Source organism: Beta vulgaris, chromosome 6 (genome assembly GCF_026745355.1).
Source record: "Beta vulgaris subsp. vulgaris cultivar EL10 chromosome 6, EL10.2, whole genome shotgun sequence".
In the NCBI taxonomy this organism is placed as follows: domain Eukaryota; kingdom Viridiplantae; phylum Streptophyta; class Magnoliopsida; order Caryophyllales; family Amaranthaceae; genus Beta; species Beta vulgaris.
Genome location: NC_079207.1, coordinates 22,733,483 through 22,749,664, shown reverse-complemented (window position 1 = coordinate 22,749,664; position 16,182 = coordinate 22,733,483).

The following is a 16,182-nucleotide window of genomic DNA, read 5'->3' as shown; positions in this document are numbered from 1 at the left end:
TATCGAAAATTTTAAACATGAGACTTCCTCTCATTAATTAATTCCATTTGTTTCTGTTGTAGCCTAAAAATCAAGGGCTACCAAGATGACATGTGGCTTCATCCTAGCCATACATGTGGCACATGTTTATGAAAGTAAAGTACATGGGTAAGAAGATTATGTGGGCTAAAGTACACTTTTCTGAGGAAAAAGTTGTAATAAAACCACTCTTATGGCCCAAATCTGTACTTAGGCCCAACTAAAACCTCTTATACTCCTGTATAAAGGAGAGGTGTACTAACTAATCAGTACTTGTCACCATTTTACTGCTCAGCCAATCAGATGCTCTCAAATTAGGGTGACATCAAGGTACAACAATCATTTCAAACAGTATAAATAGTTCTTGAAATCAGGGGAAAGGTACGTTTTTTCAGAGCATAGTACTGTTATTCTGCCATAAATTCTCTCTCTCTACTTTCTCTCTCTAAAAGTTCCTTCATATCCCTGATATCTGACTTAAGCATCGGAGGGGGAAATACCACCCAAACCTCCATGGTGGTCCCTTTTTGCAGGTTGTTGATCGGAGTTCAGAATCCGGATCCGGGTCCAATCATTGTTGCACAATGCAAGCCTCCAAATTAAGAACCTGAAGTTGGGAGTTGTTGTATTTAATTACTAGTTTCATACTACGTAACATTGGGCGCCATCTGTGGGGAGACGCAACAATGATGGATTGTCACTCATCAAACGTGGCAAGGAATAGAAGTTTCAGGATTCAAGTAGAGGATACTATGGATGACGAGAGGCCACCCCGAGGACGGGACATGCATCATGCTGCCGTTCATCTTGAGGGAAGGACTATGACACCTATCATCCAGGAAAACTTTGATCGTCCAGTGACAGCTGGTCACTTGGAGAATGTCTTAAACGACTTCCAGACCAGAATGGCCGCTATCATGGAAGAGCAGATTAAGAACAATATGTTGTTCTTTCAGATAAGTCCAGGAGGAGAGGCTGCAGAGCCGCTCAAAGGAAGGTCTCAAGACGGTCTTCCAGGGACTAGCCGGCCACCTTGGCCAGAGTTGTCCAGGCCGCCTTCTAAAGGAAAGCAACTAGTTGTTATTGAGTCAAGGAAGAAGATGGACTGGAAGCTAGTTGTCCGTCCATGAGATAATATTCCTCCCATTGGTCACAAGATGGAGACAGACGCTAGAGAGTACCTGGAGGCCAAGAGAGCTGCCGCTCTTCAGCGTTCAGCCTCCGGGTCTACTCCTTACATGAAGGATCCGTCATTAAGAATTCCATCCAAAACAGCAGGAAGAAGTCATGGACCTTCGGCTTTTCAGCCAAGGCAAGAGAAGACAGTTTTCCAACCAATGGTGTATAGGCGTCAGGCCTTAGCTAACACCTCTTCAAATCCAGTATTGAAGGAGTACCGCAGGGAGTTCATACCCATTGAGGGTCAGGCTGGGGCACTCCAGATTAATTGCCCGACTCCCTTTTCGGTCAGCATCATGGTGTCTCCTCCGTTCCCAATGGTTAAACTACCGACTATTGAGCCTTTTGATGGTACAACAGATCAAAATGATCATTTGTCAGCTTACAAGCACCAGATATATGTTCAGGGTGTTGACGATGCTACTTGGTGTAAGAACTTTCCAGCGACATTGAAGGGCGTGGCATAGAAGTGGTTCAATAATTTACCTCCTAACTTAGTGAACAATTTCACTGAGCTTAGTATCTTGTTCACCAGCCATTTTGTAGCAAACCGTCAAGAGCAATAGAGAAGCATGCATTTAGGGAAAGTGGTGCAGGGGCCTAAGGAAGCCTTGAGAATTTATGTGAAGAGGTTCAACCTGGAAGCATTGCAGATCCAAGATCTGAATGTTGGAGTGGTGTTTGACGCCTTCATCCGAGGTTTAAGACCAGGCAGCTTCAAGTTTGATTTGGTGAAGAAGAAAATAACAACCTTAATAGAAGCTTTGAAGGAAGCCGGAGCATTCATTCATGCCACGGAAGTTTGTGCAGAAGTAAAATAGCCGGAGGTAAAGAAAGCTAAAGAGGCAGTTCAGCCAAAAAAGAGTCTCCCTAAGAAAGCTGAAACTTGGGCGATGACTTCAGTGACCACCTCATCCAAGAGGAGCAGGAGGACAGAGCCGGCAGCCTTAGTTGAGCCCATAGAGTTCAACAAAGATCAGTATTCCATTCTCATGGATATTAAAGATCAGCATGAATTGAAGGCGCCGGCGGAGATGAAGACACCCTACAAAAATAGGGACAAAAGTAAACATTGTCATTTCCACAAGGATTGTGGTCATGAGACGAATGAGTGCAAGAATTTGAAGAGAGCATTAAAAGATCTGGCCCGAAAGGGAAAAATGAACTCTTATCTACCTTTGTCAGGAAGGAAATTCCAAAAGAAATATAACTATTAGGCAAGAAGGAAGGATGATGAAAGCACAGATGATGATGTAGTAATGGTCATCTCAGGGGGATTCGCAGCCGGAGGTCCAACAAATCGCGGCCACAAGAACTATTTAAGGGAACTCAATCAAGTTATGCTCACTAACCAGGACGAGTCTGATCCTTTCCCTAAAATAGTGGTCAGCGAGTTGGACCGAGGAAAGATAAGAACGCCGCATGATGACCCTCTAGTTGTGGAAATGAAGATTGCCAACCTCAGGGTTAGGCGAATTCTGATTGATACCGAAAGCTATACTGATATAATCAGTGCTGTTTGTTTATCTCGGTTGAAGTTTGATGAAAATGATCTGGTGCCTGTAAATCATCCTATAATTGGGTTCGGCGGAGGAATCATCCATCCCATGGGGACCGTCACCCTACCCGTCAGAGTCCGGGAAAAAGATGCTGCTCGGACGCTTTTTGTGAAATTTATGGTACTACGGGACTTGACTGCTTATAATGTCATTCTCGGACGACCTACCTTAAATCACATCAAGGCTGTTATTGTGACGCATCTAATGCTGATGAAGTTTGAGTGTGATGGGGGGAAGATTGGATCTCTTTATGAAGACCAGCAAGCCGCTAGAGAATGCTACCTTACCACCCTCAAACCATCATCATGGAAAGAAAAGGCAAAGCGTCCGAAGATCAGGGAAGATGATTCGGCCGAGAAGGTGAAGGGTCAGAGAACTGAGTTGAAGCACGAGCTAGAGAAAGCACAGGCAAAGCCTCTTCAAGAGGGCAAGCCGTCAATGCTCTTACCCAGCAAGAAAAGGAGGTGTTTGGCTATTAAAGAAGAAAGAATTCATCTGACAAGTTATGGCAATTATGAGCTTGGGACTAGAACGTCCAGAGCCAGTAGAAAGCCCGGTGGAAATCTGTTAAGCCTGAGCGTCCGGAGAGGACATTGAAGATTGGGTCCGTCCTGAATTCTGAAATCAAGGAGGCCTTTGTCGCATTGCTAAAAGAATTTGAAGATGATTTTGCCTATACGGTGGAGGAAATGCCAGGGATAGATCCTGAAGTTGCGGTGCATAAGCTGAACATTGAGCCGGGGCAGAAGCCAGTCCGGCAAAAGAGGAGGCATCTTGGGCCGGCCAGGAATCAGGCCGTTGACCAAGAGGTCCACAAGCTGCTCAAATCTAAGTTTATCCGTGAAACCTATTATCCAGATTGGGTGGCAAATGTAGTAATGGTTCCCAAGCCGAATGGTTCTTGGAGGATGTGTGTTGATTACACGGATTTGAACAAGGCTTGTCCTAAAGACAGCTTTCCACTGCCCAAGATTGACTGGCTGGTTGATTCTACTATAGGGCATGCACTGCTTAGTTTCATGGACGCCTACTCAGGCTTCCACCAGATTCCATGTGGCCGGACGATCAGGATAAAACCTCTTCATTACGAAAAAGGGTTATATGGCTGGCTTCGGATGCCCTTCGGCTTAGGAAACGCCGCCACCTTTCAAAGGCTCATCAACACTGTTTTTCAGCCGCAGCTTGGCAAAATATGGAGGCTTATATTGACGATATGATCGTCAAAAGGCGAGAAGAAAAGGATCACTTGGAAGATTTAAGAGAAACCTTCTCACTTTGAGAAAGTACAAGTTAAAGCTCAATCCGCAGAAATGCGTATTCGGCGTAGTGCGGGAAGTTTCTAGGGTTTTTGGTGATCAACGAGGGATTGAGGCCAACCCTAACAAGATTCAAGCAATTTTAGATATGACCTCGCCGTCCAAGGTCAAGGAGGTTCAGCGTCTGACGGGATGTCTGGCTACCCTTGGACGGTTTCTTTCAAAATCAGGAGATAAGTGTCATCACTTCTTTACGACTATAAAAAAGAATGCAAAGTTTGAATGGACGGAGGAAACTGAGAAAGCACTTCAGCAAGTTAAAGACTATCTTCGGCAATTGCCTAGGCTAATCAGCCCGGTCGAGGGAGAAAAACTGTATGTTTACCTGGCCATGTCCCCATTCGCGGTAAGCGTTGTTCTCCTCGCTGAGAGAGATTCTGTACAAATACCCTTTTATTTTGTTAGCCATGTGCTAAAGGACGCAGAAGTCAGGTATTCGTCCATTGAGAAGTTTGGCCTGGCGCTGTTAATGGCCAGTCGAAGCTTGAGGCCTTATTTTCTTGTTCACAGTATTCTTGTCTACACGAATCAGCCGTTGAGGCAGGTATTGCATAAGATGGACGCATCCGGCCGAATGTTGAAGTGGGTCGTTGAGCTCAATATGTTTGACATGACGTTCGAGCCCCGAAAAGCAATCAAGGGGCAAGCTCTAGCGGACTTTATTGTAGAGCTCACCCGGCCTACAGTAGAATGCGTCCAGGACCCAGCAGAGGAAAAGAGACATTGGACTCTAATGGTGGACGGATCATCCACTGCTAATGGATGTGGTGCCGAGATCATTTTCCAGTCGCCAAAAGGGGACAAGTTTGAGTATGCAATAAAGTTCCAATTCCAGGCTTCAAACAAAGAAGCAGAGTATGAAGCTCTCTTAGCCGGCATTAGGATGTGCAAAGCGGCTGGAGCCCTGGAAATTGAAGTTAAAACTGATTCTCTGCTGGTAGTCAACCAAGTGAATGGAGACTTCGAATGCAAGGAGCCCTGGAAATATGAACTTGATAAAAGAGGAGATCAAGTCTTTGAAACATTTCGTCCTAGATCAAGTGCCAAGATCTGAAAACCATCAGGCTGATGCCCTCTCTAAGCTAGCCAGTTCGGCTAAAGGGGATGTACCTAGAACAGTCTTCTGGGAGGTCAATGCGGCCAAGAGCATTGATGCCGAGGAAGTTCTGTTTCTTAGCCGAGAAGATAAGTGGATGAGCCCATTATTGAGTACAGGAAGACATGCCGGTTGCCTCTTGATCCTTTAGAAGCTAAGTATGTGAAGGCTAGGGACAAGTGGTTCGAGTTGTGGAATGAAACTCTGTACAAAAAATCCTTCAACCGGCCTCTTCTTAAGTGCATCAGCAGGAAGGATAGATTGGACGTTTTGAAAGAGCTGCATGAAGGAGCTTGTGCTTTCCACATTGGAGGGAGGGCATTAAGAGAAAAAGCTCTAAGGACTGGCTATTTTTGGCCGACCTTGAAGGAGGATGTCTTGCTTTACGCAAAGAAATGTGATAGCTGTCAGAAGCATGGCAACATCTATCAGAAGCCGTCCAAATACTGAACTCGAATCCTCTTTCCTCTTCCATTTGCTAAATGGGGAATGGATATTCTTGGCCCTTTTCCTATTGCTGCCGGCCAGAAAAAATTTGTAATAGTAGCCGTCGACTACTTTACAAAATGGCTGGAGGCTGAAGCATTGAGAGGCATTACCATCAACGACATCAAAGGGTTCATCTGGAAGAACCTCATCACAAGGTTTGGTATGCCCCAGTCCATTGTGTTTGACAACGGACCACAATTTGAAACACCCAAGCTTCGTCAATGGCTGGCCGATCAAGGAATAGGGCTCACTTAGCTGCAGTGGCTCATCCACAAGCTAATGGGCAAGTCGAAGCTTTTAATAAGATCTTGTCGGCCGGAATCAAAAAGAAGTTAGATAATGCAAAGGGATTATGGGTTGAGGAATTGCAGTTGGTCTTGTGGTCAATAAGAACAACAACCAAGAACTCAACTAGAGAAACCCCGTTTATGCTAGTATATGGCTCAGAGGCCGTTCTTCTCATTGAAGTTGAGGAACCAACACTAAGAGTGATGATGTATTCAGAGGACGCCAATTGGGCTGCTCTTCGGACGACCTTAGATCTAGTTCCTGAAGTCAGGGGCAATGCGCTTCTAAGGATGCAACTCTACAAGCTAAGAATGGCTAGGGAGTTTAACAAAAGAGTTGCAAGGCGGCCACTGAAGCAGGGAGATCTCGTCCTGAGAAAGATGGAAGCCGTCGGCCGAGCTAAGGAACTGGGAAAGCTCACTCCAAATTTGGAGGGACCCTACAAATCATCGAAGTAGTTCAGAATGGCACATTTCGTCTGGAAGGCATGGACGGACATTCTATTCTTAGGACGCGGAATTCTGATACTTTAAAAAAATACTATGTTTAAGATATCTTGTGTAATCTTTCCTTAGTGCCTGACAACGAAAAAAGTAGAAATGTATACATGTACCTTGGCTCTTCGTCAAGCAAAATTCATATAATACAATTCTACTTCCCTTCTATGACTGTCTTTATGTTTGATTCATTTGCTTAAGTTACATACTATCCTCCAAAGCTAACTAATAAAACAGTGCAGCAAGTAAACACACCTTCTATTAGGAGATCGGCCACCATGTTATCATCCTAATATGGATAAGTACATAAAATCGGCCGTTTGTTTACTGAAAGAGTTAAACATCTCCTAAACAAGGTCGGCTGGAATTAGGACGCCTTAGTAAAGGTATCCTACTTTCCGTCCAAAAGCCCAAACTTAGAAATAACAACCTTAGTCAAGGAACAAGTTATTTCACAATTCAACAAAGATGGACGGGTTGCAATCACCTTCATAAAAAAGTCCAAGTTACTTAAGCAAATTATGGTTTTTTTCCTTCTTGACGCAAAGGAAGGTTACCAGAACCTCCTCGTCCAAGAAGGGGGCATATAGGGACATAATTTATTAAAAATAACTAAGTCTTTGTTCAATGATGAATGATTGTCAAAATTCAGGCCGAACAAGTTATTAACTTAGCAGTTTTTAAGCTCACAAGTTTTTACTTAGGCAACTGATAAATGTCTTGATCTACTCGGCCAAAAAGACCTATTGGATCAGACGAATTATGTTAAGACGAATTGCTTTTGTAATTAGGCATAAATGTTTGATCATAAAACAAGGCGTCCATTGCATGAAAGTGTAAAGCATTGGAAATGGAAAAATATAACTTTAATAGATGATAGAGGAAATTACAAACTAATCTAAAAATTACAAAAACATAACTAAAAAACTGAAAAAACTACAAAATACAATTGGCCTGCGGCCAGCATTGGGGAAGGAGAATAGCAAGGAAATCAAGTTCCTGGAGTTTCATCCTCGGCCTGGGCTTCAGGGTCAACTTCCTCATCATCAGAGGATTCTTGGAAGACAGGAAGTTCTTCCCCGGCCACAGAAGCTTTATGAAGGCTCCCCTGAAAATTAAGCCGTCGGACGTATCTGGGAACATCGTCCTCCTCGGCCAGCATCTCGAAAGCCTTCACTGCTGCCCAGTCCTTGGTCGTATCAATTACTCCATTCAGAGCCTCTTTAGCCGACTCAAAGGTTGCCGTGACCTCTTCCTTTAGCACGTTGTTCTTGGCTCGAAGATAATGATTTTCTCTTCTAAGCTCCGCGGCCGCAAGAAGGGTTGTATCTCTTTCAGCCTTCAGAGAGCGTTCCAAAGAGGCCTTCTCGTCCAAAAGCTCCGTCAAACGAAGCAAGTAGGCCAGGTTTTGGGCCTCCATCTCGGCCCATCTTAGCTCCCAGGCCTCCCTGGACTGACGATGCAACACTTCCTGTTCAGCCATTGAATACTAAGCTAGGTTAGCCGCATTCGTCACATCCTGGACGAGTTGCTTGTTCTCTTTCCTCAGCAATCTTGCATAGTCTTCGGTTATCATGCTGCGAGCAAAAAGCTGGAAAACGAAGGACGAAGATATGTCAGGACGATTGCATAAACAAATGAAAATGTAACAAGTATAAAGCTCAAACGTCCAAAGAAGAAGAAGGGTATACCTCGGCAGCAAGTTGAGACATGTAGCCTACATGTCCAGACGATGCTCCCTTCAACCCTTTGATGTAAGGTTCAGGAAAGCACTTGAAAAGCTCCAGCTTGAGCCTCTCACGATCAACCGATGTTATCTTCGCAAAGGCAGCAGAAGATTCATCGTCTGAAAGGACGGGAGGGCCATCAGGAGCCTGCCCTTTCCCTTTATCTGAAAGAGGAGACTCGTCAATATTTCGCACCGGGATAACCACGGCTTGTTTCTTGGACGGACTCATCGGACGCCCGCCAACCCGCAGTGTTCTAACTATATTTTAGTAATAAGACTCACCAGAAGAACGGGAGGTTGTCCTATAAGCCTCCGGCATCTGGCCTACCAGTTTGGCGAATGATCCAGTGAAAGCAGACCCGTCCAAAGCCGTGTCCGGCTGAGATGGCTTAACCTCTGATCCGTCCATTTGAGCAACCGCTTCTGGTTGCTCAGATTGATTGATGGGGCCGGTGTAGGTAACCATAGCCCTCTCCTCGACGATCGGAGGATCATCCTCAGCCGGGATGGTAATCTCGACTTTGGGAATCGGCCGGGAAGGCTTCTTCTTCTTGGCCGTAAAGCCTTTGGATTTCTTGGGAGGAGGAGCGTCGCCAGTTGAGGCTGGCCTTTTCTTAGACGCCGCCTTTTCCGCCAACGCTTTGGACGTAGGGGCATTTTTCTGAAATAATAACAAGTTAATAAGAGTAGCGGCAAGGGATATTTTATTTCTCTTGGACGAGGCACGCTCAAAGGAGGAGCTCGTCCAGTAAAAAACTGAGGCATGTTCAAGAGAATTGACGAAATAACTCGTCCAAAAGTATCGTAAGATGTTCTGCTTCATGCAGAAGGAGACCGTCCAAAGATAATCTAGGACGCTCTACTCCTTGAAGCATGAGCTCGTCCTAAGGCATATAAGATTATCTGCGTTTTGCAGAAGGAGATCGTCCAAAGATACCCTAGGACTTTCTGCTCTTCGAAGAAATAGTTCGTCCAAAGACATCTAAGACTCTGCCTCTTGCAGAAGAAGACCGTCCAAGGATACCCTAGGACGTTCATGTTTCAAAAAACAAAAAAAAAGCTACTTTACCAGCGTCTCTGTTCTTTTCTCAGCACCGGTCTTGTTGAACTCTTTCTAGAGGGAGTCTGTGGACTTGGACGAACTCATATCTCCCCTCCAAGATTTTCTGAGCTTTGCGTTGGCCGAGTCTACATAAGAAAAGAAAGCATGGTTAAGATCCTAAACTTAGGACGAAGACATTTACTTAGAGTTATTGCAGGGTATACCTCTATCCTCGGTCCGCCGCAAACCGGCCGCGACCAAGAAATCGTCGATGTAAACATCTCTTGAAAGGGATCCAGTTTGACGGACCCTTGAAGGAGACGTCGTTGATGGAATACTCCGAGATTCTAAAGTATTCCACAAACTCTACAACCGAGCTGTTTTCCAGCTCCAGAAAGGACGATGTTCCTCCAGCGTTGGTAGCAGCCCGGCTAGTATAGCGATATCGTCTGGCTACCGCCTCGTTGGGAGCTTGGACGAACAGGAACTCGCCTTCCAAGCATGCATCTTGACTTCTTGTCCCAAGACGTCATGAAGCCTTGTCGATTACAAACACTAAACCAGGCCCATCAACAGTTTTGGAACCTTGGAGACGTAGTGTATTTGTGAGAAGGCCGCCATGGACGGATCCGCCCTTAAATTCACAGACGGCTATGAAAGTCAGGATGTTTTGCCATGAATTCGGGGCATGTTGGTTAAGTCCTATGTTGTAGTAATAGAGGAGTCGGCTGATGAAGGGGTGCAAAGGAAAACGCAGTTTGGCATCTAAGGCCAGACGATAAATAGCGAAATGGCCAGCAGGAGCACTAAGTATAGTGTCCTCGCTGCCAGGAAGAACAAACCGATACCCCGGCATGGGTATGGCTGAAGAAAGGTGGTCAAGGTGGGAACCTACTCGTCCTAGCCAACCGCTTTCGGCCAAGATGTATCTACGGTCAGACAAGGGGCCAAGACGCCGCCTTATTTCAGAACAAGTGGTGGATGGCTCGTCTGAGTCGCTAGCCGGGTTAGAAGAGGTTTCAGCCTCGTTCAACTCATCTGAGGCCGCCCTTGGATTGGACGGGTTGGGGTCTGGAGAGCCCCGAACTTCAGATTCCTCCTGGACGAGTTCAGGAGACGGACTTGGGTTTGCAGGACGAGCGCTCTGGACTTCTCGCTCTCCATCAGCGGGAATCCGTCCAGTTGATGCCTCCATTTCCGAGCTGGAGGCCCGCATGTTAACCCCTCGTCTGATACTAGTCGTTTGCTTGACGCGCACCAGACTACCTTGCACAGGTAAAGACTGGGTCGTCTGACTGTGCCGTCCATGACTAAAGAAAAAGAATGCATGTCCGGCCGAGATAGGTCCAACTCTAGAAGATGCCGAGGAAGACAGTCCCGCTGTTCTAGGGTTAGTACCAACCCTTGAGCGGCCAGGATTGTTCAATGAAGAGGACGAATCCATTTTCTTAAAATATGCTTGAAAATATAAAAGAAATGAATGAACAAATACCTGTAGAAAAATTTCGGACGAGTGTCAAAGACGAATGAATCTTCAGACGAACGGAGTAGCAAAATTCAAGAGCTCGGACGGGAGTCACTTCTCTCTCTAAAAAACTCAGTAAAAATTGCAGAGTCTCTCTCTCTAGAAATTTTCTCAGCGGTGTTAAAATGATTTCAGAAACGACAAAGTCACGTATTTATAGAGGGGTGAAAGTGACCCCCTCATCCGGTAAAAGTACGTTGCCATTGAAAGTTGACCTGTGGAGACCGGCAAAATGGCGCCTCTTTTTGAAAAAAGAGAAGGGCAGTTTCAGGTCGGTTAAAAGAGGAAGATCAACCGTCTTGGCGCCTAAAAAGTAACTTACTCTTTTAAAGGGCAAATGTTGTAGCCTAAAAATCAAGGGCTACAAGATGACACGTGGCTTCATCCTAGCCATACATGTGGCACATGTTTATGAAAGTAAAGTACATGGGTCAGAAGATTATGTGGGCTAAAGTACACTTTTCTGAGGAAAAAGTTGTACTAAAACCACTCTTATGGCCCAAATCTGTACTTAAGCCCAGCTAAAACCTCTTATACTCCTGTATAAAGGAGAGGTGTACTAACCAATCAGTACTTGCCACGTGTCACCATTTTACTGCTCAGCCAATCAGATGCTCTCAAATTAGGGTGACATCAAGGTACAACAGTCATTTCAAACAGTATAAATAGTCCTTGAAATCAGGGGAAAGATACGTTTTTTCAGAGCATAGTACTGTTATTCTGCCATAAATTCTCTCTTTCTCTCTACTTTCTCTCTCTAAAAGTTCCTTCATATCCCTAATATCTAACTTAAGCATCGGAGGGGGAAATACCACCCAAACCTCCAGGGTGGTCCCTTTTTGCAAGTTGCTGATTAGAGTTCAGAATCGGGATCCGGGTCCAATCATTTTTGCACAAGTCTCCAAATTAAGAATCTGAAGTTGGGAGTTGTTGTATTTAATTACTAGTTTCATACTATGTAACAGTTTCGTTAGCTGCACTATGAAATTCACATATGATACTTTCTTATATGTATTATCTTTTCCTTTCTATCAAAGTATGCTCAGAGGACCAATTATAATGTGTAGAAATTGGTAATAGCTAACGGAGCTTAGAATCTTTGTGGCGTATTATATTCAAAGATAAATGTAGTAATATTCTAGTATATAAGTCCCATCAAATACGATGTTTATAACTATTATTAAAACGTGTAAGAAATAAATGAAGACCGTCACATATCACCTTATCTTTATATGTTGACATGACGCTACGTCATATAAATACTTTATTTTAAAATGTTTTCGCATTTGAAACACGTAATTATAGCTACCACTCCTTCAATAGTATGTCTTGAATTCTTTTCATAGATTCTTCATTTAGAGGTACACTTCTGCACATATATGTCATGTTGGTGAAATTAATCTTAATTAGATTTTTCAATGTAATTAACTATAGTAGTAATAAGTAAAAAGGTCCTAATAAGTTTTATAAATCTTCATAATACTTTAAAATTATAATGTTATAATCACAGTCAAAAGAAAAAAGAATAAGAGTAATTTAGTGCTATGGAAAAGTAAGATTTGTTTAATAAATAGGTTGAATATGCTAATCATTAAGAAAAGTGATATGAACTTTAATTTTTCCCTATTTTACTTTCTTTCTTTTTTTAATTTTTGGCATGTAATCCTATTTTACTTTTGAGAGAATGGAATCACTTTCTCTTGATGGGAAAGTATGGAACCATATCATTTTGTTTGCGTATATGGAATGACCTTTTTTAAAGGAATATATGCAATTACTTTATGAAAAATTTGGAATATATTTTTTTAAACATTAATTCTTCATGTGATGCTCTTGGTCCAAGTCAATTCTTCCATTATGGATACTTTGAAACTGGCCCTAAATATATAATATCTACTATCAATTATACACGCTAAAATAATATACATAAAAAGTGATTGTGAAATAAATATTGAGTGCCTCATATTTGAACAAGAAATTGAACTTTTATATATTGGTCGCTTATGTTCTTTCTTTTTTGAATGTTAGCGGTCATATCTAAAGTTTTATTTTATCTTATATCGTGACCACTCAAGTTTAAGAATGGATTGGCTCCTGAATACTCCCTCCATTTCCTAAAGATCTTCCCTCTTTCCGTTTAAGTGCGTTTCCAAAAGATCTTCCCTCTATCCGTTTAAGTGCGTTTCCAAAAGATCTTCCCTCTTTTACTTTATTCCTTATTTGGAATATTTTTTCCCTTTTTTAACCTCTTGTGTCCCTATCATATGGTCCACCATTACATTATTAATTCAATTTTACTCCCTTTCCCTCTCCTACTTTAACCCCTTTTTATTTGTTTATTTATCTTAACCCCTTTCCCTCTCCTACTTTACCCACCCCACACAAATGGATCCTCCTTGGTATCTGTAGGAATAGTAACAAGGAAGATCTTTAGGAAATGTAGGGAGTAAGTGTTAATGAAATTTTCAATTAAATCTTAAAGCCTATTCCTGTTTTTGCTAGAATAATGAAGTTAATGAATTAATTTACATCACAGTCGCTAAAAAGATACTATGTTGAGTAAATAGACACTATTCTTCAACTAATTGTGAATCCATTTGCTCACTTTTACATAAAGATAAAAAAATGGTCAAGTGGAATAGATGTGGTTAGCTTTGTCTCACTGCATGCTTTCAAAATTATCAACTTCTTGTAATTTTACTTGTGCACCATTAAAGATATTAATGACCCTATAGGAGTATTAGGTTACATAAAAAGTGAATCTAATACTTATTTAGGAAAGAGAAAGTATAAAATCTTAAGAAAATTAATAATTGCAAAACATTTACAAGTGTCAAATCACTAAGAATTTTAAAAAAATAGTTACTTTTTTTTATTTTCTTTTTTGGGTGGGACACTATCTAAAAATTGATAATATGGAATCACTTTCTCTTTATGAGAAAATAAATAACCAGTTCATTTTGTGTGTATGTGAAATGACCTTTATTAGACGATTATATGGAATTATTTAATCAAAAGTGAAAAATAGTTTTGTTTTATGATTAGTAATTAACTCTTCATATGATTTTCTTTGTCCAAGTGAGACCTTCCATGAAAAAAGTTGGATAGTGACCCTGAGTATATATTTTTTTATTATTAATTATACATGGTAATTTAATATACTTAAATTGTGTTGTGGCATATAGATTGAGTGCCTTATGATTTAAACAAGAAATTGAAGTTTTAAATATCGACTAGTCATATTCTTTTTTTAATTGCTATTGGTCAATATTCTAAATTTTATTTTACTCTATATCTCGACAGTTACTTAATAAGTGTTAATAAAGTTAATTGATATCATAAGTTATTTTACCCCATATCGTCAAGCTTTGATATTTCCTTTTTTTCTAGAATAATGTAATTATTATTTAATTAATTTATTTCCCTCGTTCCTAAGTAAATAAGTATTACGTTGAGTTAATCGACAATATTCAACCCTTTTTAATTTCCATTTTTGTTTTATTTTTTAAATTCTAAGATCTACTAAGTATGTTTTTTGTTATACTTCGATTTATCTCTCTTCAGTTTGGTATTAGTCCCTTTTTTTTCTCTCATGCGAATATTATAACTAAAGTGCTTTCCAAATATCTGAATTGCAAATCCTCGCTAGAATTTTTCGAAAGATTTTAATCTTCTATTTAAGTTTTCCATAGACATAGATTTTATGATCTCATTATCTTGTTTTTCTTTATTTTTGATTGTTAATATTTGAGTGGCATATCAATTTTGATATCCTTATTTTTTTATGTATTTAAAATATTGGATTGGTTTATTAGATTATTTTTGGATATTAAGTATTAAATAGAGAAGCCTAATACGAGGACTATTAACTTCCTTTAACTAGTTGTAACTTTTAGCATTATATTTTAATGTATTTTTAGTTAGTGGGACATTTAATGATAATGGTTGCAATTGCATCCTATTTCTTAAAAGACCACACATGTTGAATTCAAGCCTTCCGTGTCCTAGAATGTTCCACATAGAGGTTGCCCAATAAGCACTTGTTACCTGTGGGGCTTGCATTGTTGCATTTAAACTTTATTTTTAAGACTATTCTAATCTAGACTTAAGATTGTACTTATTATCGTATTAAGGAATTCCTTATATTAAATATTTGGCACACATTGTTACTACAAGAAGCCAATATTTTGAGGCCTAGGTAATGATGATTGTTCAAAATCATTTTAGCTCAACTCGTGGAGTGATGTATACTAGCACAAAATGTAGGTTCAAGTCCCATATAGTTGAACTATAAATTAAAGCAAAAAGCTATATGCAGCCCTAAGGGCTGTATATAAGAAGCTAAAAATAAAAATAAGTTACATTAATTGATCATTTATTACATCGATTGATGCAAATTTTTTTCATATATTCACAACTTATTTCCATTTTAACTAGTGTATTTATGTCTTATATGCAACCCTAAGGGTTGCATATAGCATAAGTCTAAATTAAAAGTAAAGAGGGATATAATTAACAAAACAAGGGGTAAGTTATTCTTAAATGAGTTGAAATTAAAAAAATCTAGTTAAAACGGTCTTTAAAACATATAAAGTTATTCTTTGATTAGTAATTTTAAACTATTATGAGCTACTCTGAAAATCATCGAACCATTTTTTTGCGAACGATCCCAGGGCAATAGAAAGTTCGGACGAGAGAAAAAAAATAACCTTATAAATCCTAATGCGTCGAAATTGAAACCAATATAGATGATGTTCAAACAACCGACCCAAACTATTATTTTACTACTAGTTCTATAGATGATCTATATTGTATTAACATATATTTTTATAAAAAAACATTTAGCATCAAAACTATAGAAATTTTTAATATGAGACTTCCTCTCATTAATTAATTCCCTTTGTTTTGTTTAGTTGTGGTATGGAAAAGGGGTGAAATATATCAACTATATTTTACATGTGGTAATGATAATTAATATATTTTACCAGCTGCTTAGCATTTGGTTATGAGATAAGGTTATTGCAAGGTTATAGTGTGATGTTATCTAAAATTCATGGTATTCACACATATACGATTGTCCAAGTGTGCAACTGGTCTACCTTGTAGAAAACAGTAAAATCTTTTGTTTAAAATGAAGTATCCAAGTGTTGTGTCCTGTCATATCGTAATGGACACAACACGACAAACAATCGATGAGGAAAATAATGTAGGTGTGAAAGTAACACATGTTTTACTCCACAATTACTTATGACTATCTTTATGCAATACATATAACTCTTGCTCATCTTTTACCTAATTTATTATGACATACACCTAGGTAGGAACTAATTCTATGGTATTGGTTGATTTTTATCATCAGCATTGTAATCGATGCAGGAGAATAAAATTTATAAATGAAAAGAAATAAAAACTTATAGACTTTAGGAAACAATGACACAACAATA